A 22,652-nucleotide genomic window follows, 5' to 3' on the forward strand; every position below is an offset into this window, starting at 1 on the left:
ATTCTAGGGGCCCTAAAGCGTGAGAAGAAGTCTGGAATATAAATGTCTAAAAATTTTTACGCATTTGGATTCCGTGAGGGGTATGGTGAGTTCATGTGAGATTTTATTTTTTGACACAAGTTAGTGGAATATGAGACTTTGTAAGAAAAAAATAAAAAAATTCCGCTAACTTGGGCCAAAAAAATGTCTGAATGGAGCCTTACAGAGGGTGATCAATGACAGGGGGGGTGATCAATGACGGGGGTGTGATCAATGACAGGGGGGTGATCAATGACAGGGGGGTGATCAATGACTCTATATGGGGTGATAACCACAGTCATTGATCACGCCCGTGTAAGGCTTCATTCAGACGTCCGTATGCGTTTTGCGGATCCGATCCATCTATCAGTGGATCCGTAAAAATCATGCGGACGTCTGAATGGAGCTTTACAGGGGGGTAATCAATGACAGGGGGGTAATCAATGACAGGGGGGTGATCAGGGAGTCTATATGCGGTGATCACCACAGTCATTGATCATGCCCCTGTAAGGCTTCATTCAGACGTCCGTATGCATTTTGCGGATCCGATCCATCTATCAGTGCATCCGTAAAAATCATGCGGACATCTGAATGGAGCTTTACAGGGGGGTAATCAATGACAGGGGGGTAATCAATGACAGGGGGGTGATCAGGGAGTCTATATGGGTTGATCACCACAGTCATTGATCACGCCCCTGTAAGGCTTCATTCAGACGTCCGGATGCGTTTTGCGGATCCGATCCATCTATCAGTGCATCCGTAAAAATCATGCGGACATCTGAATGGAGCTTTACAGGGGGGTGATCAGGGAGTCTATATGGGGTGATCACCACAGTCATTGATCATGCCCCTGTAAGGCTTCATTCAGACGTCCGGATGCGTTTTGCGGATCCGATCCATCTATCAGTGCATCCGTAAAAATCATGCGGACATCTGAATGGAGCTTTACAGGGGGGTAATCAATGACAGGGGGGTGATCACCACAGTCATTGATCATGCCCCTGTAAGGCTTCATTCAGACGTCCGGATGCGTTTTGCGGATCGGATCCATCTATCAGTGCATCCGTAAAAATCATGCGGACATCTGAATGGAGCTTTACAGGGGGGTGATCAGGGAGTCTATATGGGGTGATCACCACAGTCATTGATCATGCCCCTGTAAGGCTTCATTCAGACGTCCGGATGCGTTTTGCGGATCGGATCCATCTATCAGTGCATCCGTAAAAATCATGCGGACATCTGAATGGAGCTTTACAGGGGGGTGATCAGGGAGTCTATATGGGGTGATCACCACAGTCATTGATCATGCCCCTGTAAGGCTTCATTCAGACGTCCGGATGCGTTTTGCGGATCGGATCCATCTATCAGTGCATCCGTAAAAATCATGCGGACATCTGAATGGAGCTTTACAGGGGGGTGATCAGGGAGTCTATATGGGGTGATCACCACAGTCATTGATCATGCCCCTGTAAGGCTTCATTCAGACGTCCGGATGCGTTTTGCGGATCCGATCCATCTATCAGTGGATCCGTAAAAATCATGCGGACGTCTGAATGGAGCTTTACAGGGGGGTAATCAATGACAGGGGGGTAATCAATGACAGGGGGGTGATCAGGGAGTCTATATGGGGTGATCACCACAGTCATTCATCACGCCCCTGTAAGGCTTCATTCAGACGTCCGGATGCGTTTTGCGGATCCGATCCATCTATCAGTGGATCCGTAAAAATCATGCGGACATCTGAATGGAGCTTTACAGGGGGGTGATCAATGACAGGGGGGTAATCAATGACAGGGGGGTGATCAGGGAGTCTATATGGGGTGATCAGGGGTGATCAGGGGCTAATAAGGGGTTAATAAGTGACGGGGGGGGGGGTGTAGTGTAGTGTAGTGGTGCTTGGTGGTACTTTACTGAGCTACCTGTGTCTTCTGGTGGTCGATCCAAACAAAGGGGACCACCAGAGGACCAGGTAGCAGGTATATTAGACGCTGTTATCAAAACAGCGTCTAATATACCTGTTAGGGGTTAAAAAAAACACATCTCCAGCCTGCCAGCGAACGATCGCCGCTGGCAGGCTGGAGATCAACTCTCTTACCTTCCGTTCCTGTGAGCGCGCGCGCCTGTGTGCGCGCGTTCACAGGAAATCTCGGCCATCGCGAGATGACGCGTATATGCGTGACTGTGCGCAGCGCTGCCACCTCCGGAACGCGATCCTGCGTTAGGCGGTCCGGAGGTGGTTAAGGGGGGGGGGGGGGGGGGGGGTAAAAGAAATAAAAAAGAGAGATAAACAAGAGAAAAAAAAATGAGTTCTAGGAGACCTCAGAGTGTCAAATACCAATTTTTCAGATCAATTGGAGCACTTTTGATTTGGGTAGAATCGATTCAGACAGATATTGCATTTTTGGAATAATTTTGCAAATCAGACCCGAAACAAATTTCAAGAAATTCCCTAAATTACCCATTCAGGGGTCATGCACATGACTGTATGCATTTTACAGTCCGCAAAACACAGATCCACAAAAAAAACGGGTGACATCTGTGTGACGTCCGTGTTACATCCATTTTTTTTGTGGATCCCTTGTAACAATGTCCTTGTCCGCAAAACATACAAGAATAGCACATGTTCTATTATTTTCTGGAACGGACTTGCGGACATATGGATATGGAATGCACACGGAATCATTTCCGTTTTTTTGCGGACCTATTGAAATGAATGGTTTCCCATATGGGCCACAAAAAAAAACGGAATGGACACAGACAAACAATACGTTCATGTGCATCAGCCCTCAGTCTACTTTCATAGTAAACATAGCCATTAGGTGAACATAAGCCTAACCCATCAACTGGCTGATTATATGATGTGTATTGAGTTTTCCTGACTCTTGCACAACAGCAGATGCTGGAGGAAAGAAGGTTCAGGCATGTGGATTTCAATATGTCTACTCCATTTCTCTCACTAGAGTTGTCACTGGAGGTCTTTGGTAGCAGCTTACTCCCCTCTCCTCATTAAGTACACATGTATGTTTGGCCAAGGCAAGTGTTCATGTGAGGGTAGAAAGGAATAGCTGTTGAATGAACACTTCATCCAACGTTTATCTAAGGTGTGTGGTCACCTTATGTTTTGAATGCATACTGATTTAGTACTAAACTCTTTCAGGCTAGGAGGGTTTTTCATTTTTGCATTTTTGTTTTTCACTCCTTGCCTTCCTGGGGCGATAACTTTTTTATTTTACCATTTACATAGACGTATGAGTTTTTTTTTTGTGGGACAAGTTGCACTTTCTAATTCCATATAGTAGGGAGGTGGAAAAAAATCCAAATGGGGTGAAATTGGAAACAAAAATCTGAAATTCTGCAACAGTTTTATGGGGTTTGTTTTTACAGCATTACCTACAGTATATGATAAAACTGACCTGTTACTTTCATTCTCTAGGTCAGTACTATTATGGTGATACAACATATGTATATATATATATTTTTTTTTTGCATTTTAAAACACTTTGAAAAAAATGTTTTTTTCTTTTCATCGCTATATTCTGACCCCTCTACCTTTTTTGTAGTTATGTGTACGGAGCTGTGTGAGGGCTCATTTTTTTGATAACCTTTTATTCAATTTTTTGTGGGAGGTGAAGAGACGAATACAGTGCTCCCTGTGCTGGTTCTGTACACTCTATTCCCTGGTCTTTGTCTGCTGGAGCCGCATACTGTCCTTTGATTTGCGCACAGAGTGAGGACGTAGGCATGCTCTGTGACCTCACGCTGTGTGAAGCTGGATCACAGTGCTGAAGTAAGAGCGTTGAATCTCTGATGGTGGCAGCATCTGGAACTGGAAAGGTGAGTTGATTTTTTATTTTTATTTTTATTTCCAAAGGTTTTTATTGTTTTTCAATATAGAAGTTACAACAATCAATCAGTCTCACATTAATCAACTATGAAAACCATCCAGGTTATACAGAGTACTAAACCAGAACATAAATAAAAAAAAAATGAAGTCAAAGAAAGCATTAAAGAAAATGAACACACAGAATGGATCTATTTATTTTTGTCTGATTAACATTGAGGGTCTCATCTGAGGTCTTATTGGGAGTCCTTTTAAAAGTGGGGGTTTGATCTGGGTTCTGATTGGGGGTCTAAGCTGGGTTCTAATTAACATTGGGGGTCTGAGCTGCAGTCTAATTAACATTGGGGTTCTGATCAGAGTTCTGATTGGGGGTCTGAACTGATGTCTAATTAAAATTGGGGGTCTGATCGGAGATCTGTTTTTGGGTCTGAGCTGAGGTCTAATTAACATTGGGGGTCTGAGCTGAGGTCTAATTAACATTGGGGGTCTGAGCTGAGGTCTAATTAACATTGGGTTTCTGATCTGAGGTCTGAATAACATTGAAGGTCTGATTGGGGCTCTGATCTGAGGTCTGATTAATATTGAAGGTCTGATTTGGGCTATGAGCTGAGGTCTGATTAACCATGAGGCTCTGACCTGAGGTCTGAATAACATTGGGGGTCCAAATTGGTCTAAATCTGTTCTTCTCCCTTTGAACCGTAGTGCCTCACAAAGAGATATTAAAGTGCGGGTACTGTCGCCGTCGGACCATTTGGATTACTTAGGGATTAAAAGTGGTACCAAATTACATGACTACACCGGGTTAAATGTTACCCCTATGATAAATAAAATAAAAGAGAAGGTCAGGATTTGGCAGAAATTACCTCTCTCACAAGCTGATAGAATTACATTAGTTAAAAAGACACTGCTGAAGACTTCCGGTTCCGGATCTGGGATGCAGGCAGCGGCGTGAATTCTCCCACCTTTAAATCACCTCCGCTACTTTCAGATCGGCAAGAGGGGGACAGGAGGAGTGCGGTCAGGTCCCTCAGCTCACCGGGTCCATTGATACATGGACCGATATCTCCTGCGGAGCAGCAAATGGAGGATCTCTAAAGGCAGGGGTAGAGACGCGGGCAGCATGCTCAGCAAAATGGCAGACGTGCGCCCTTCATCTCCAGTCCCAGCGACTCAGGAACTTGGTGAGTCGCAGATTCAATCCAGCTCCCAGATATTGATTATAAGTCTCTGGCCATTGAGGTGGCCAAACATCTAGCACCAGACATTAGGGATACTTTGTCCAAGACGCTGTTGGCATCCCTGCAGCAATTACATGAAACAGTCTCCCAGCATGATGCAAAGGAGCTAGAGCAGAGACTGTCACAGGCTGAAGATGATTACACTACTTCTGCCCAGAAAATGAGCGAACTATCTAAGCAAAATGCCATTTTATTCGATCGGATTGAGTACCTTGAAAACCGGTCTAGACAAAACAATTTACGTCTTCTGGGCTTACCAGAATCGGTCAAACCGCAGGCCCTTAAAAATCTGTGTGAAAGGGAGCTACTGCTGGCTCTGGGGCTGGAGGGATGCCACAAAGTGGAAAGACCGCATAGAATTGGCCCTGCAGTGGAAATACAGCAGCGAATATTTAGGTGAGACACATGGGGGAACGCCTAAACCCCGTCAAGTGATAATGAAATTTCTGGCAATACTTCAAGCTTTCAGATCCAGGAAAGGGCCGCTGAAGTTGACGGGGCACACAAATTTGTTGTTTGCGGACTATTCTACCGCGGTGGCAAAGAAGAGGAGAGAGTTTAGTCAGATATGCTCTATTCTACATCAGAGGCGGATAAAACTATTATATCCAGCCAAGTTGCGGGTAACACACCGTGATGGAACTGTAACAACCTACAGCGACCCGACAACAGAGGGGGAGTGGATGGGCTCTTTACAGAACCAGACAAAGGTGGCTGATGATGACCGAGAGCAACGAGGAAGGACACCAAGACAGGAGCGATCCGGTGGCCCAGAGTGGAAAAGAGGAGCAGATCAAGATCATAGGGAACCCAAGAATGGAGGTGGAAAATCTCCCAATCGCAAGGAGGCATCTTATCCTAGGAGATAAATCCAATAGACCGCTCACGATACCTGGATGCGTTGCACGGTAAGGTGCAATCTCTAAACACCTGGTAATGAGAGAATCCCAGCCAAGTTTTTCTTCTGAATATTTTATTTCATCCACAAATGATATGGTACAGGACGCGTTTCGGCCCTTCCAGCCTTTCTCAACTGCCGATGCATCTCATTATCCTAGGAGATGACTTAAGTTCTATATATACCGCCATGTGACGGTACAGATATCCTTTAGAAAATGCTGTGATAGCTGCTACGGGGAGATCTCATGCTAAAGAATCTTTCTTTCAGAACGTTTCTTTCCCAGGGCCCATTGAATGCTGCTGTTATGTTATATCCTACTGTTTGGGGTTCAGTGGGGTGCTCACCCGGGTGGGCAGGTTACCCCTTTGGGTCTTATACTGATAATGTTGGAGATGTTCTGTTACGACTATGATGACGGGAGATCCCTTCTATAAAGGTGGGAGGGGGATGAAGCCCAGAAAAAAGGAAGTTACCAAAGAAGTTAGTGAAGAGGTGTTCTAATAGGTGGGGGGAAAGTTCGGGTGGGAGTGAAGGTACAGTTTTATTGTTGGCGAAAGTTTCTACTTTTATTTGAAACCTCTCTGGGCTCTTGTGGGAGACTCATAACTCTCTGAGGCGCCTACTGGCATTGCATCTATCCAACCCGATATGAGGATGATATCTTGGAACATTAAAGGTCTGAGATCGCCTCATAAGCGATGGATGATCCTTAGACACCTCAAGAAACTTAAACCTGATGTAGTACTCCTACAGGAGACCCATCTTGGGGCAGGTGACTTTGATAGAATGAAGAAATCCTGGGTAGGTACGGTGTTGGTGTCCCAGTCATCAAATTGGTATTAATATTAATCAATAAACAATTGAACTGCTGTGTTTTGCAGCACTCAGCTGACTCCCAGGGCAGATGGGTGCAGGTACTTATGCAGTTTCAGGAGACTCAATATAGCATTTATAATATTTACGGTCCGAACATGGGGAATGCTCGTTTCTTCAAAGATTTGGAGATGATGTTGTTAGGGGATACCTGTGACAACAAGATTGTTGGAGGAGACATTAATGCAGTTGCTCATGGGATTGAGTATAGAAAGAAGGCTGGGGATAGGGTGGGGATAGAAGGCCCCCAAGACCGAGCATTAAAATCATTGATGGAGGGAGTGGGGCTAATTGATCCGTTGCGCTTCACCCAGATGACAGGAGCTATACCTTTTATTCTCACTCACAAAATTCATGGTCTCAAATTGACTACATTTTAATACCTTATTCTCTGGTGCATAGAGTGGAGTTGACGGACATTGGTGACATTGTAATTTCGGACCATGCACCGGTTGTTCTAGTCTTAACAGACACCTTTCCTAGAGGCCCAGACTATATATGGCGCTTCCCTTCACATTTATACTCCAGAGAAGAGTTCATAGACAAGTTGACCATTTGGTGGGAAGAATACAGAGCTGATAATGTGGCCCACTTGGAGATGCCTTGCTTTTTTTGGAATGCATCAAAGGCGGTCATAAGGGGGAAAATCATGGGATATGTAACTGGACTCAAAAAGAAGGCCCAATCTCTGTTAGACCAAGCGAGCCAAAGGGTTAGGCAGGCCTATCTTAGCTTTACCCCGGACCCCACAGAGGATAACAAGAAGAGGTGAGTGGAGGAGCGCCAGAAGTTTGAGAAATGTGAAAAAGACAGGGAATCGTTGAGGAGTTCAAAGTTTGAAGCCAGGTTGTAAAAATTTGGCAATAAGCCTGGGAAGCTACTGGCCAATCTTGCGAAAGGCCTGAGGAAACCTCAATTCATCAACTGTCTAAAGAATCCTGAGGGGGGGTTAGTACATAACCCAGCAGAAATCAATTCTATAGTAGGAGAGTTCTATGAAAATTTATATAAGGACGGCGGCCAGGTTGACCTGACCAATACCCTTCTGGATAGGGTACGGCTTCCCAAACTGAGCACTCAACTCCAGATCCTGAATTCTGACATCTCCCTGACGGAACTTCAGGGTGTGGTTAAGCAGTTGGGTAACTCGAAAGCGCCGGGTCTGGATGGATTTACCCCGGGAATATTATAAAGCCCTATCGAACCAGGTCTTACCGGTTATGTTAGACTTGTTTAATGAAGTCCTTAAAGGACACACACTGTTGAATAGGCATAATATGCCTTACATCAAATTGCTTCCTAAACCGGGGAAGGACCCCTTATTACCAGGGTCTTACAGGCCCATCTTGTTAATTAATGTGGACGCTAAAATCCTATCTAAAATCATAGCTGATCGTCTGGCCAGAATATTACCCCAATTGATAGGCACCGAACAAGTGGGATTTATTCAGGGACGGTCCGCGGTGACAAATATTAGGACAGTGCTAACAGTTTTGGACAGAATACAACATGTCCCTGAGGGGAAAGAGTCTCCAGCCATGCTCACATTAGACGCCGAAAAAGCTTTTGATAATGTCAGGTGGGCATGGCTGGAGGCGGTTCTGGATAAAATGAGATTCACTGGTGCGTTCTTCACTGTATCATAAACCAACGGCTAGGGTTTACACGCAGGGCTTCTTATCTAGACCTTTTGGCTTGCAGAAGGCGACCCGCCAGGGTTTCCCCCTGTCCTCCCTTCTGTTCAAACTAGCACTAGAACCACTAGCCAGAGAATTATGTAACTCTAATGTATTTGAAGGCATCCGAGTGGGAAACACTCAGGTAAAAGCTGTGTTAATTGCAGACAATGTCATATTATTTCTGGCGAAGCCACGGGAACATATCGGGAAGATATTCGAGACTTTGGTATGGTTTGGGAGGTACCCTGGTTACAAAGTGAATGCTTCTAAATGTGAGCTGCTGCCTCTTGGCCAGGATAATAAACACTCCTGGGTCTCTTCTCCTGTTAAATCCCAAATTACTTACCTTTGCATTAAAATAGGGAAGACTCCACACTCCATCTACCAACTGAATTACACACCACTGATCACCAAAATCAAGAATGACCTTGATAGGTGGCAAAGGTTGCCTTTGTCGTTGATGGGAAGGTGCCACCTAGTCAAAATGATGGGGATGGCGCGGTTACTGTACCCTTTCCAAACTATACCCTTACTCTTACTCCATGCGGATGTTGCGGGGCTAGAAAGTAAATTTGTTCGCTTTATTTGGAACGGAAAGAAGCCCAGAATCTCCTTGCGAAAATTAAAGATGCGGAAAGAGCACGGGGGTCTTAATTTTCCAGACGTTAGGGGGTACAATATAGCTTGCCTGAGTAGACACCTATTAGACTGGTTTAATGGTACGGCCTACTACTCTAACATACACCTAGAACGACGATTAGCTGCACCCTGGGACTTCAGGGCACTTGTGCACACCAGTCTGCCCCATCTCCCGTACTTAGCTAGATGTTCACTAATTTTAAGAGACTACATCATAACTTGGAAAATTCTCAGGAAACTTTTTGGTCTATCGTATCAATTCTCCAAACATCTCCCCATCCATAACAACCCAACCTTTATTTCTGAGCAGTACGAAAAACCCTTAAAGCACTGTGCAACTAGGGGAGTGAGGAAAATTGGAGATCTCTTCCACGAACAGGAGGCTAGATGGGCAACCTTATCAGAATTGGAGGATAAGTGGAGCTTACAGGGCCCCAATTTGTTTCCCTACATGCAAGTTAGAAATTACAGCAGAAGTCTGGTAAAGGACATCACCAATGAGTTGCGACCAAACAAATTTGATTCCCTTCTTGAGAATAAAAGTAGAACTTCTATTTCGCTCTTATATAGCACTTTGAGGAACATCTGGGATGACTCCACTTCCAGAGGGCTTTTCAAGAGATGGGGCGTCCAGTAGGACATTAAGGACATTCAGCCAGTCGTCCGAGCAGAATAGAGCGGTGTTAAGCGAGAGGATGAGAGAAACACATTTTAAGATCATTCATCACGCGGTGTATGGATTCGACTTGCCTGTAACAGCGACAAAATCTGACAGAATTACTGACTGCCCTAAGTGTTCTACGCCAAAAACTGACCTTCTCCATGATCTGTGGAACTGCCCAAGATTAGAGGAATTTTAGCGACAGGTAAACCAAATCCTGAGAGGGACCAGCAATTACCAGAAAGAGCTGTCACCAACGGTAGTTATTCTCCACGCTGATAGTACGGGGGGAACCGTAGGAGATGGGAAAGGGAAAGAGATGGGTCTCACATAGAGATGTCCCGAAATATTCGCTGGCGGACAGTTCCCGGCAAACATTGCTTGTTTGCGTTCGCCGCAGCGGGCGAACATATGCGATGTTCGGTCCGCCCCCTATACATCATCATTGAGCAAACTTTGACCCTGCACCTCACAGTCAGCAGACACATTCCAGCCAATCAGCAGCATACCCTCCCTCCCAGACCCTCCCACCTCCTATCAAAAAGCAAGGACAGCATCCATCTTAGATTCATTCTGAAGCTGCAGTGTTAGTTAGAGCAGGGAGAGTGCTGCTGCTGCTGCTGAATTAATAGGGAAATCGTTAGCTAGGCCACTGTTCTGTGTCCACTCCAGTCCTCAAAGACTCATCTGCTGTAAGGACAGCATCCTGACAGCACCCCAAAAAGCCCTTTTTAGGGCTGGTACATCAGTCTGCTTTTATTTATTTTTTTCTATAAATATATTGCAGTTGCCTGCCCGTGTGTGAGAGGCCACAGGCCCACAGACTGTACTGTGTGCACACCACTCATATCGGGTGGCACAGTATCTTGCAGATAAAAATGTATTTTATTTTTACCCTTTAATATAATTGCAGTTGCCTGCCAGTGTGTGTCAGGCCCACTGACTGTACTGTGCCCACTGACAGTGCCCACCACTCATATTGGGTGGCACAGTACCTTGCAGATAAAAAAGTCATTTAATTTTTCTCTGTAATATAATTGCAGTTGCCTGCCAGTGTGTGTCAGGCCCACAGACTGTACTGTGCCCACTGCCAGTGCCCACCACTCATATCGGGTGGCACAGTACCTTGCAGACAAAAAAGTCATTTAACTTTTACCATTTAATATAATTGCAGTTGCCTGCCAGTGTGTGTCAGGCCCACTGACTGTACTGTGCCCACTGACAGTGCCCACCACTCATATTGGGTGGCACAGTACCTTGCAGATAAAAAAGTCATTAAATTTTTCCTCTGTAATATAATTGCAGTTGCCTGCCAGTATGTGTCAGGCCCACAGACTGTGCTGTGCCCACTGCTCACCACTCATATAGGGTGGCACAGCACCTTGCAGATAAAAAAAGTCATTTACTTTTTCCTCTGTAATATAATTGCAGTTGCCTGCCAGTGAGTGTCAGGCCCACAGACTGTACTGTGTCCACTGCCCACCACTCATATAGGGTGGCACAACACCTTGCAGATAAAAAAATCATTTAATTTTTCATCTGTAATATAATTGCAGTTGCCTGCCAGTGAGTGTCAGGCCAACAGACTGTACTGTGCCCACTGCCCACCACTCATATAGGGTGGCACAGTACCTTGCACGCATAGTACCACTAATCTAAAAAAAATGACAGGCAGAGGCAGGCCACCCCGCAGGGGCCGTCGTGGTTGTGGTGCTGTGATTTCAGTTGGCCCTAGAATAATGCCCAGTGTTCAGAGGCCACGTACCCTGAACTTGAAAAATTCTAAGGACATAGTTGACTGGCTTACACAGGACACCCAATCTTCTACAGCTTCCGCTCGGAACCTTGACGCACCATCCTCCTCTAGCTCAGCTTCGGGCACCTCGTACGTTACCAGTCGCCCGCCCGCCACCGCCACCACCACCAACACTAGCACCACAGCAGCTTCACCTGATCTGTCAGAGGAGTTATTTACACATCAGTTGGAAGAAATGAGTGATGCACAACCATTATAGCCAGAGGATGTAGATAACAGGGATATGTCTCAGTCAGGCAGCATTACACACATGGACGTACAGTGTGATGATGATGATGTTGTACCCGCTGCTGCTTCCTTTGCTGAGTTGTCAGATACAAGTGAAGAGATTGATGATGACGATGTGTCCGTGGATGTCACGTGGATGCCCGCTCGATGAGAAGAAGAACAGGGGGAAATTTCAGATGGGGAGACAAAGAGGAGGAGGAGACGAATTAGAAGCCGTGGGAGGTCATTGCAAGGAGCTAGTGGCACAGTCAGACAGCATGTATCGGCACCCAGGGTCAGCCAGACAGCATGCCAATCAACGCATGCTGTTGCCACCACCAGAATGCAGTCATTGCAAAGCTCAGCAGTGTGGCATTTGTTTTGTGTGTCTGCCTCTGATAACAGCGATGCCATTTGCAACCTGTGCCAAAAGAAACTGAGTCGTGGGAAGTCCAACACCCACCTAGGTACAACTGCTTTGCGAAGGCACATGATCTCACATCACAAACGCCTATGGGATCAACACATGATGAGTACAAGCAGCACACAAACTCAAAGCCACCATCCTCCTCCTGGTCCAGCATCTTCAGCCAAGTCAACCACTGCTGTCCTCCTTGTCCCCTCTCAACCACCCGCCACTCCGCCACTCACCTTCAGCAGTTCCTGCTCATCTTCCTACAGTCAGGTGTCTGTCAAGGAAATGTTTGAGCGTAAGAAGCCAATGTTACAGAGTCACCCCCTTGCCCGGCGTCTGACAGCTGGCTTGTTGGAACTCTTAGCCCGCCAGCTTTTGCCATACAAGCTGGCGGAGTCTGAGGCCTTCAAAAAATTTGTAGCTATTGGGACACCCCATTGGAAGGTACCTGGCCGAATTCTTTTTTCACAAAAGGCAATCCCCAACCTGTACTGTATTGTGGAAAAGAAAGTCATGGCATGTCTGGCACACAGTGTTGGGGCAAGGGTCCATCTGACCACTGATACCTGGTCTGTAAAGCACAGTTAGGGCAGGTATATCATGTACACTGCGCATTGGGTAAACCTGCTGATGGCTGCCAAGCATGGAATGCGTGACTCTGAAGAGGAGTTGGTGACACCGCCACGACTTGCAGGCAGGCCTGCTGACACCTCCTCTACTCCTCCTACTCCATCCTCTTCGCTAACCTCCTCGGCTGAGTCATCTTCTGCTGCTGCGTCTTGCTCCACATCAACTGCACCCCCCAGCTCCCCAGGGGCTATTCCACATCCCGGATACGACAGTGTCATGCCGTCTTGGGGTTGACTTGCCTGATCACACCGGACCAGCACTCCTGTCCGCCCTGAAAGCACAGGTGGATCAGTGGCTGACCCCGCACCAACTGGTGATCGGCAAAGTGGTGTGTGACAACGGAAGCAATTTGTTGGCGGCATTGAATTTGGGCAAGTTGACACATGTGCCGTGCATGGCACATGTGTTGAATCTCATTGTACAATGCTTTGTGCATAAGTACCCAGGCTTACAGGACGTCCTCAAGCAGGCCAGGAAGGTGTGTGGCCATTTCAGGCGTTCCTACACGGCCATGGCACACTTTTCCGATATTCAGCAGCGAAACAACATGCCAGTGAGGCGCTTGATTTGCGACAGCCCGACACATTGGAATTCAACACTCCTAATGTTTGACCGCCTGCTCCAACAAGAAAAAGCCGTCAACGAGTATTTGTATGACCGGGGTGCTAGGACAGCCTCTGTGGAGCTGGGTATTTTTTTGCCACGTTACTGGACGCTCCTGCGCAATGCCTGTAGGCTCATGCATCCTTTTGAGGAGGTGACAAACCTAGTCAGTCGCACCGAAGGCACCATCAGCGACATCATACCATTTGTTTTCTTCCTGGAGCGTACCCTGCGAAGAGTGCTGGATCAGGCCGTAGATGAGCGTGAAGAGGAAGAGGATGAGTTGTGGTCACCATCACCACCAGAAACAGCCTTATCATCATCGCTTGATGGACCTGCGGCAACGCTGGAAGAGGAGTCTGAGGAAGAGGAGTCTGAGGAGGAATGTAGCTTTGAGGAGGAGGAAGACCAACCACAGCAGGCATCTCAGGGTGCTCGTTGTCACCTATCTGGTACCCGTGGTGTTGTACGTGGCTGGGGGGAAGAACAGACCTTCAATGAGATCAGTGAGGACGAGGAACGGGACATAAGTAGCTCGGCATCCAACCTTGTGCAAATGCTGTCATGCCTGTTGAGGGACCCTCATATAAAAAGGCTGAAGGAGAACAACCTGTACTGGGTGGCCACGCTACTAGACCCCCGGTATAAGCAGAAAGTGGCTGAAATGTGACGAATTACCGGAAGTCGGAAAGGATGCAGCAGTTCTAAAACAAGTTAAAAAGTATGCTTTACATAGGGTATAAGAGTAATGTCACAGCACAACGGGAAACTTACAGGGGAAGAGGTGAAAGTAACCTCCTCCTACCATGACCACGCCGGCAAGGACAGGACGTTTTACAGACGTGTTGTTGATGGAGGACATGCAGAGCTTTTTTAGTCCTACGCATCGCCACAGCCCTTCGGGGTCCACCCTAAGAGAACGACTTGACCGACAGGTAGCAGACTACCTCGCCTTAACTGCAGATATCGACACTCTGAGGAGCGATGAACCCCTTGACTACTGGGTGTGCAGGCTTGACCTGTGGCCTGAGCAATCCCAATTTACGATAGAACTTCTGGCCTGCCCCGCTTCAAGTGTCCTGTCAGAAAGGACCTTCAGTGCAGCAGGAGGTATTGTCACTGAGAAGAGAAGTCGTCTAGGTAAAAAAAAGTCTAGATTACCTCACCTTTATTAAGATGAATGAGGCATGGATCCCAAATGAACTGACAGTGGGGGATGCATTTCACTAAAAAAGGCCTGATGAGATGCCTTGGGCTAAAAATGGTCCACATGCTGTATTTAATCTCTGCATGCCGGATGACTTGCGTGACTTCTCCGCCACCAACTAGGGTTCAAGCCGCAATGTTTTAGTGCACTTTCTGCCTGGAAAACATCAATTTTTTGCTACAGCAGCGGCTGCAACAATACCTAGTTTTTCAGGCATGTGTACATGCCTACTTTTTCTGGCCTCTGGTGCTGCACTGTGGCTGCAAAAACAAAACAAAAAAAAAGGCACATACATGTGTCAATTCCCCTTTGTGGTCGTTACCTTGTTGTGGTGAAGGGGCTTGCGTATCACAATGAAGCGATCACCTCTATGAGTGTGTTGGCAATGTTGGCACACCCCAGATGATAAGGTCGTTGCTTCATTGTGAACAGACCAAAAGCGATCGGCTGGATAATTTTTCATAGAAAAAACATAACATTTTCTTTGTGATCATCTAAGGTGATCATTAAAGCCTACTAGGCCAACAATGGGCCCACACTGCAGAATCATTGATTTCTGGGTCACTTAACTGTCACTGAACTACCTCAGCACGACCATAGGCTTTGAAAAACCGCCTTCGCCTGCAATCTCCCAAACGTGCGCACGAGCACAGTCATCACTACACCAAGATTGACGCATAGAGGAATAAAATTTATGTCATGAGTTTGTCAACTATTGACAACTCTTTGCGGTTGTCTAAAATCTATTCGAAACACGTCCCCTGATAGGGGACGTAACAGGGATTAAACTGATAGGAATAGTACTACTTAACACACTACTCATATAGGGTGGCACAGTGCATTGCACGGCACACGCGCAGTGCCCCAAATTGGAAGTAAGAGGACCGACCAACCATCTTTTTCCATCTTCCGGTTCCTAAAATCTATTCCATACACCAGCCCCTGATAGAAGACTTAACAGGGATTAAACTGATAGGAATAGTACTACTTAACACACCACTCATATAGGGTGGCACAGTAGATTGCACGGCGCACGCGCTGTGCCCCAAATTAGAAGAAAGAGGACCGACCAACCATCTTTTTCTATCTCCCGGTTCCTAATATCTTTTCCATACACCTGCCCCTGATAGGGGACAAAACAGAGATTAAACTGGTAAGAACCGATTTTTTTAATAAAAAAAAAAAAAAGAGGACAGCCTCTGCGGAGCTGGGTATTTTTTGGCCGCGTTACTGAACGCTCATTCACAATGGCTGTAGGCTCATGCGTCCTTTTGCCCTGCAAAGAGTGCTGGATCAGGCCGTAGATGAGCATGAAGAGGAAGAGTTGTGGTCACCATCGCCATCAGAAGCAGCCTTGTCGTCGTCGATTGCTGGACCTGCGGCAACGCAGAGAGAGGAGTCTGAAGAAGAGGATTCAGAGGAGGAAGGTGGCTTTGAGGAGGTGGAAGACCAACCACAGCAGGCGCCCCAGGGGGCTTGTTGTCACCTTTCGGGGACCCTTGGTGTTGTACTTGGCTGGGTGGAGGAAGAGACCTTCAATGATGTCAGTGAGGACAAGGAACGGGACATGGCTAGCTTGGTATCCAACCTTGTGCAAATGGGGAGTTTGCGGTTGTGCAAATGGACTGTTTGCGGTTGTTTGCGGTGCGTTAAATGGGGAGTTTGGTCTGTCAGTGTTTGGTCTGTCACTGGGAAGCTGCCGTAACCCTTACACTACCTGATCGATACAACTTTGTTGAGGAAGGGTTGAGACGTATGCATATATGTCCATATATGCATACAAACACGTGCATGCATGTTTAACATATATGCATGCATTGACTGCCACAGCATAGGATGATGTGCGCAGATGTGCCCTGCATCTGCGCACATCTGCCCTTGGTGGCCCCTGTGGGAAATATGTGGCCCCTGTGGGAAATATGTGCCCCCTTATATGTGTCCCCTTCAAGTGGGGACATATGTATGTCCCCTGTATGTGATGCCCCAGGTATATGCGAGTGTGGGTGTATATATGGATATGTCTGTATGTATTTGCACACGTGTCTATGTATATACACTTATGTCAGCATGACAGTATGTATGTGGGCTTATTGCTGCCCATTCATACCCCCGGTTTTGTATGTGTATGTGTTTATAGACGTGCCCCAAGCATCTGTGGATATATATATGTATTATGTACTCCCAACTCTTATCAACAGTTCATCCCCCATGTTTAGAGAAAAACTTGTGCTGATAGCCTGTAGGATAACAGCTGATTAGTATCTAGTCCTCTTTTGTTCAGGCCCCAAATAATCAGACTCTCTGGCACTGTTTGTCAGGGGCTTTCTAACCAGAGACATCATAAACCTGTTTTCCACACCTCTGCCCCATGGCTAAACTCCATGCCCCTACTCCCAGCATTTTTGGACTGGGGGGAGACTCTTGGGATGATGTCACATGCCTGAGGAGGGGGGAGGTGGGCTGTTTCTGAGGCTGATATAGGAGCCTCAAGCCAGGAAGAGGGGTCTTTTGGAACTGGACTACAGAGAGAGACACATGGGAACAGGTCCCTAAAGGAAGAGAGGCCCATATGCCCCTGGAGATGGCTGAGTATACGCTGGCATGGCATTGTATCTCTGCATCAACCCCTGTTGGTGAAACCCCCTGCATTCCCCTACATTCCCCCTTTCCCTACACCCCTGATCTCCCCTGATTATCCAACCCCTGCCACTATACACCCCATACCCCAATCTACCCCCACCATCATCCCTACTATCCCTCTCCCTATTATTCACCCCAACATTCCCCTGTACCCCAGCATTCACTTGCAGGGTATTAACCCTTGCATTGCTGGATCCCTACCCTTCAGTTCCCCTTCACCCTAATCCTACCAGAGTCACTTGCAAGGTATTAACCCTTGCATCGCTGGATCCCTACCCAATGTCTGTGGCCTGCATTCACCCCTGCTGTGCCACCATTAACCCTTCGTCATTCTCTTAAGGTTAGAATTAATCAGGTGGGGTGGGCTGCTAATACATGTGTGTGTGTGTATTGTATATTTAGTTTGTGGGTGGAATTTGGGAACAGTGTAGTATAGTTTAGTGCTGTATTTATAGTACTGTATTGTTAGTGTATTGCGTGCGTAGTGTATTGTTGGTATTAATAAATACTGTGTTTTATATATAACTATCTGTGTAATGTGTGGTTATTAGCAATAGTTTAATAAGGCGCATGCAGCTAGCTTAGTGATTAGCGTAAGGTAAAGGCAAAGTATTATTGTTATATAAATGTATAAATAGGCGGAGTCATCAATAGACGGCTCCTCCTATTTATGAATATTAATTATCAATATTTGCATAAATATTGGTGATTAATATTCCCCCTTTACAAACTTCATACCTGATCGCATACACACACTGGATGTTTTAAAGCACGTTATTTCAAGCAATTTAGGAATGTTAGGTTATTTATGCCCTTTATGAATTAAAACCCAACTCTGCATCAACTACGTAATTTTCCATGGGAGTTTTGCCATGGATCCCCCTCCGGCATGCCACAGTCCAGGTGTTAGTCCCCTTGAAACAACTTTTCCATCACTATTGTGGCCAGAAAGAGTCCCTGTGTGTTTTAAAATTCGCCTGCCTATTGAAGCCTATGGCGGTTCGCCCGTTCGCGAACATTTGCAAAAATTTGCGTTCGCGATTCGCGAACGGAAAATTTTATGTTCGCGACATCTCTAGTCTCACAACGATAGGGCACAAAGTGGTGATGGGAGCTAAACGGTGTTTGCTATCGAAGTGGTTAGAGTCAGACGTCCCGACTGTAGAGGGGTTACTGAGACAACTGCGTCATATTTTCCATTTAGAATGGCTCGACACACTAACTAAAAAAAAAACTCTGGGGAAAAAATTATACAGGACGTGGAAAAAAAATATTTTAAAATACATACAGGAATACAGTATGCTACCATAATGGAACCTTTCCAGCTGACTGCATGGTATTTACAAGTAGACCTTAAGAGTCAGTTAGACAGGTTGAAGCTGGGGTGATGTTAAACTGCTGAGGGGAGTTAGGAGTTGAATTACACCACAGGTCTAGGATGTATTGTAGAAGGGGGCCTGTTAAAAGATAAGGGATACTCAGAGATTTTGTTATAGGGTTGCTTGAGGAAGGGAGGGGGTTGGGGGGAGGGTGTAAACAATAAAAGAATTGTTGTGTCATCACATTATTTCGCTGCATATGACTGTAATAATTAAGGATGTACACGGGATGTGATACATGATTCATGTTTATTAAAAATGTTATGTATCTGTCGATTCAATATGGCACAATGACAATAAAGATTTGTTAAAAAAAATTATTCTGCTGCCTTTGATACTGTATGTGATGGGCACTAGCCTCATGTGGATTGATGACATCTTTTTCAACTTGTTGGAGAAACTAATTAATGATTTGATATGGGGCAGAAACAAAGATATCTGTAGTTAGCTGAAACTGATGGAGGCCTTGCTTTACCATATTACAGGGATGCTATTTATGTTCACAAGTACAATGGTGTATTAAATCCGGGGAGAGTTGTTTGATACCGTATGTCACTGGAGAATACAATGGCCCCGTGAAGAACATATTTAGTCTCCTTGAAACTGGTTATCTAGCGGATAGGGGAACTACCTGTCCTATAAGTACGATGCTTCAGAAAGTGTGGAACAAGATAAGAGTAATCTTTAAGGTCACACAGTCGTTATATATTTCACCCCTCTTTGGGATAATAAAAATGTAAAGGATTTTTCGGGATTAAATGAAAATAGTTATTGGAGTCGGAAAGGTATCACTAAGGTTTTTCACATCTGTACATTAGGTAAATTAAAATCTATACTGGAACTTTTTTTAGACACGGCTAATACGGCTCTAAGTCTTTAGATATGCTCAACTCAAACACGCATTTGATTACATGAGCAATAAAACTTTTTTTAATATTCTTACTCAACCATTTTTGGATTTTTGTTTCACATCTTTAGGTAATAAACTCAAAATATTACAAATTTATGTTAGATTACAAAAAGAATTAGTGAAGGTCACGAAGTCTAAAAGTGTGTTAAAATGGGAGGCGGATTTAGGGATGAGTAATTCGCTTCAGTGGGGAGAAATTTATCAAAATATTAAAAAAGCCTCATTCTCTAGTCAACATAGACTGACACAGTATAAAATAGTGCATCGGTTATATTATACTCTGGCACTTCTTTCTAAAATGTATAAGAATAAGGAGAGAGAATTCTGTTGCCTGAAATGTCAGTGTCCAGTAGTGATGAGTGGCAGGGGCCATATTGAAATTCGTGATACTTCACAAATATTTTGTAGAATATTCGGCAAATATTCGCGAATTCGAATATTCGTTATATTCTACAATATTTTTACTCAAAAAATCTACAAGGTAATGATCGCGTAATATGCGAATTTTCGTAATGCTAATTTTTATTGCAAATTTTTCAATTGCCGAGCAAAAACATGATTCCGCCCTGCTTCTTGCTTGTGGGCCAAAGAGTCATAGCACTATATCGAATATATTTGTTTTTTTGAATATTCGTAATATTCTAAAACAAGAATATATAGCAATATAGCGAATATTCGAAAAAACGAAGATAGATCAATTTAGCTAATATGGTGCTATAATCTTTTTTTTCAATAGTTGAAATTTTTTTCCAATAGGAACTTCAGATGAGAAAAAAATTACAACTATTAGACAAAGATGATTATAGCACTATATTAGCTAAATTGCTCTATATTCTTTTTTTCGAATATTTGCTATATTGCTTTATATTCTTGTTTTAGAATATTACGAATATTTGAAAAAACAAATATATTTGATATAGTGCTATATATTCATTTTTTAGAATATTCATCATTTTTCCCATTTAAAGTCATGATTCCTCCCTGCTTCTTGTTTGTGGGCCAATGAGTCATTGGCCCACAAGCAAGAAGCATGGAGGAATCATGTTTTTACTCAGCAATTGAAAAATTATTGATAAAAATTTGCATTACGAAAATTCACAATAAAAAAAATCTCGAATATTCGAAATTACGAATATATATCACTATATTCAAAATATTCGTGAATTTTCGAAGTACCTATATTTGCGATAAAAATTCGCAATTCGAATATTTGTGATCAACACTAGTGTCCGGATGCCGGATATATCCATCTCCTTTGGAGCTGTCCGGCTATTAATAGCTATTGGCAAAGTATATTTCAGGCAATGGGGTTAAGATCTGAATTAAAATTAGAACCCACGATTGAGTTCGCCATATTGGGTACATTCTCCCATAGAGAAAGATACTAAAAATTGATTTGCTCTTGATGTTAAATTGGCTACTAATAGCCAAAGTTTTGATTCTCAAGGGCTGAAGATCGGATTAGCCCCCCGTTCTTGAAGAATGGAAAAACTATATGCGTAGAATAAAGGAATTTGAACATATTAAATGTAAAGCGGGAAAACAACTGAGTTTATGGTAGAAGGTATGGACTGGGTGGTATTAAGAGAGGCTCCGATGGTACAGACCCTTTTGCGAGGGATAGATCTTGGTATGGGCCGCACAGCTCCCAGGATGACAACCGTGGACGGAGGGAGGGGTGGGAGGGAGGGAGGGGTGGGAGGGAGGGTGGGTGGGTTGACGGGGGGATAAGATGATTATATTTCATGTATTAGATATTTCAATGCCTCTTTTATTTATTTATTTTCTTTTTTTTCTTTTTCTTTATTCTTGTTGTATATATATGTAGACATTGAAATGTTTTATATATTTATATTTTTTTATGGAGAAAATAATAAAGACTTAAAAAAAAAAACATTGGGGGTGTGATTATGGCTCTGAGATGAGGTCAGGTTAACACTGGTCGGATCTGTTGTCTAATGAAATATATATATTTTTTTTCGTCCTCTAATATCTAGGTGAGTCTTATGGGCAGGTGCATCTTATAGGACAGATAATAAGTTACCTGTCATATCACTGTAATCAAGCTAACCTAGAGAATTAAGGTAAGTGGTCAGTTTTGCCACATAAGGAGTGCCCTGAAAGCAAAATCCATAAAACTGTGGCAAAATTTCATTTTTTTTCCAATTCTACCCCATTTAGAATTTTTCAAGCTTCTTAGTACATCATAATCAATATTTAATTGTGCGCTTAGAAAGTATAACTTGTTTCACAAAAAAAACAAACCTTTATAGGGCTATTTGAATAGAAAAATTAAATTCTCATTTTAACTAAAAAACATAAAGATAATGGGCATTCTCTTCCTGGGAAACTCCAAAATATTTCTTGAATACATCGTTTTAATTATTATACACTAGTGTCTCAGATAAGTTAATAAATGAGTTTATCTTTAAACTGACATAATAGCTATGGCTGTCCACTTGGTTTATTACACCTTCATTAACTAGTGAAAGGATTGTGCATTATATTTTACTGAGGTGCATGACAAATGTATAATAAACCCAGGAGAATTTAAAGAGGTTTTGGCTGTCAATCTTTAATACATTGTCTGCTGATGATGAGTCTGTCAATAAGGGTAGTAGACTATGTATTGATTACTAAGACCATAATAACATCCTAGTACACAATAAACAGTCAAATCAAATAAGGAATATTATTTTACCTACACTTCCAATCGTCAACATTTAGAAATAAACGCAGAAATAACCTGTCTGAAAAAAAAGGTAACACCTTCTATGTAAAGGGTGCCATTTTATATAGTCACTTTTAGAAAATATACATAAAAGAAAGTAATAACTATGAAACAGCTGAATGGAATTTACAAACTTTGGAGAAGAACCCAAACAACCTTCATTTATTGGAAAGCTTTTTAATTTAGGTGGGAATCATGGGTAAGTATCTTAGCTTTCCAACTAAAATAATCCCTAATAGAAAAAAGCAAAGCCAATTTTAGAAA

The sequence above is a fragment of the Bufo bufo genome, chromosome 1 (genome assembly GCF_905171765.1).
Source record: "Bufo bufo chromosome 1, aBufBuf1.1, whole genome shotgun sequence".
Classification (NCBI taxonomy): Eukaryota; Metazoa; Chordata; class Amphibia; order Anura; family Bufonidae; genus Bufo; species Bufo bufo.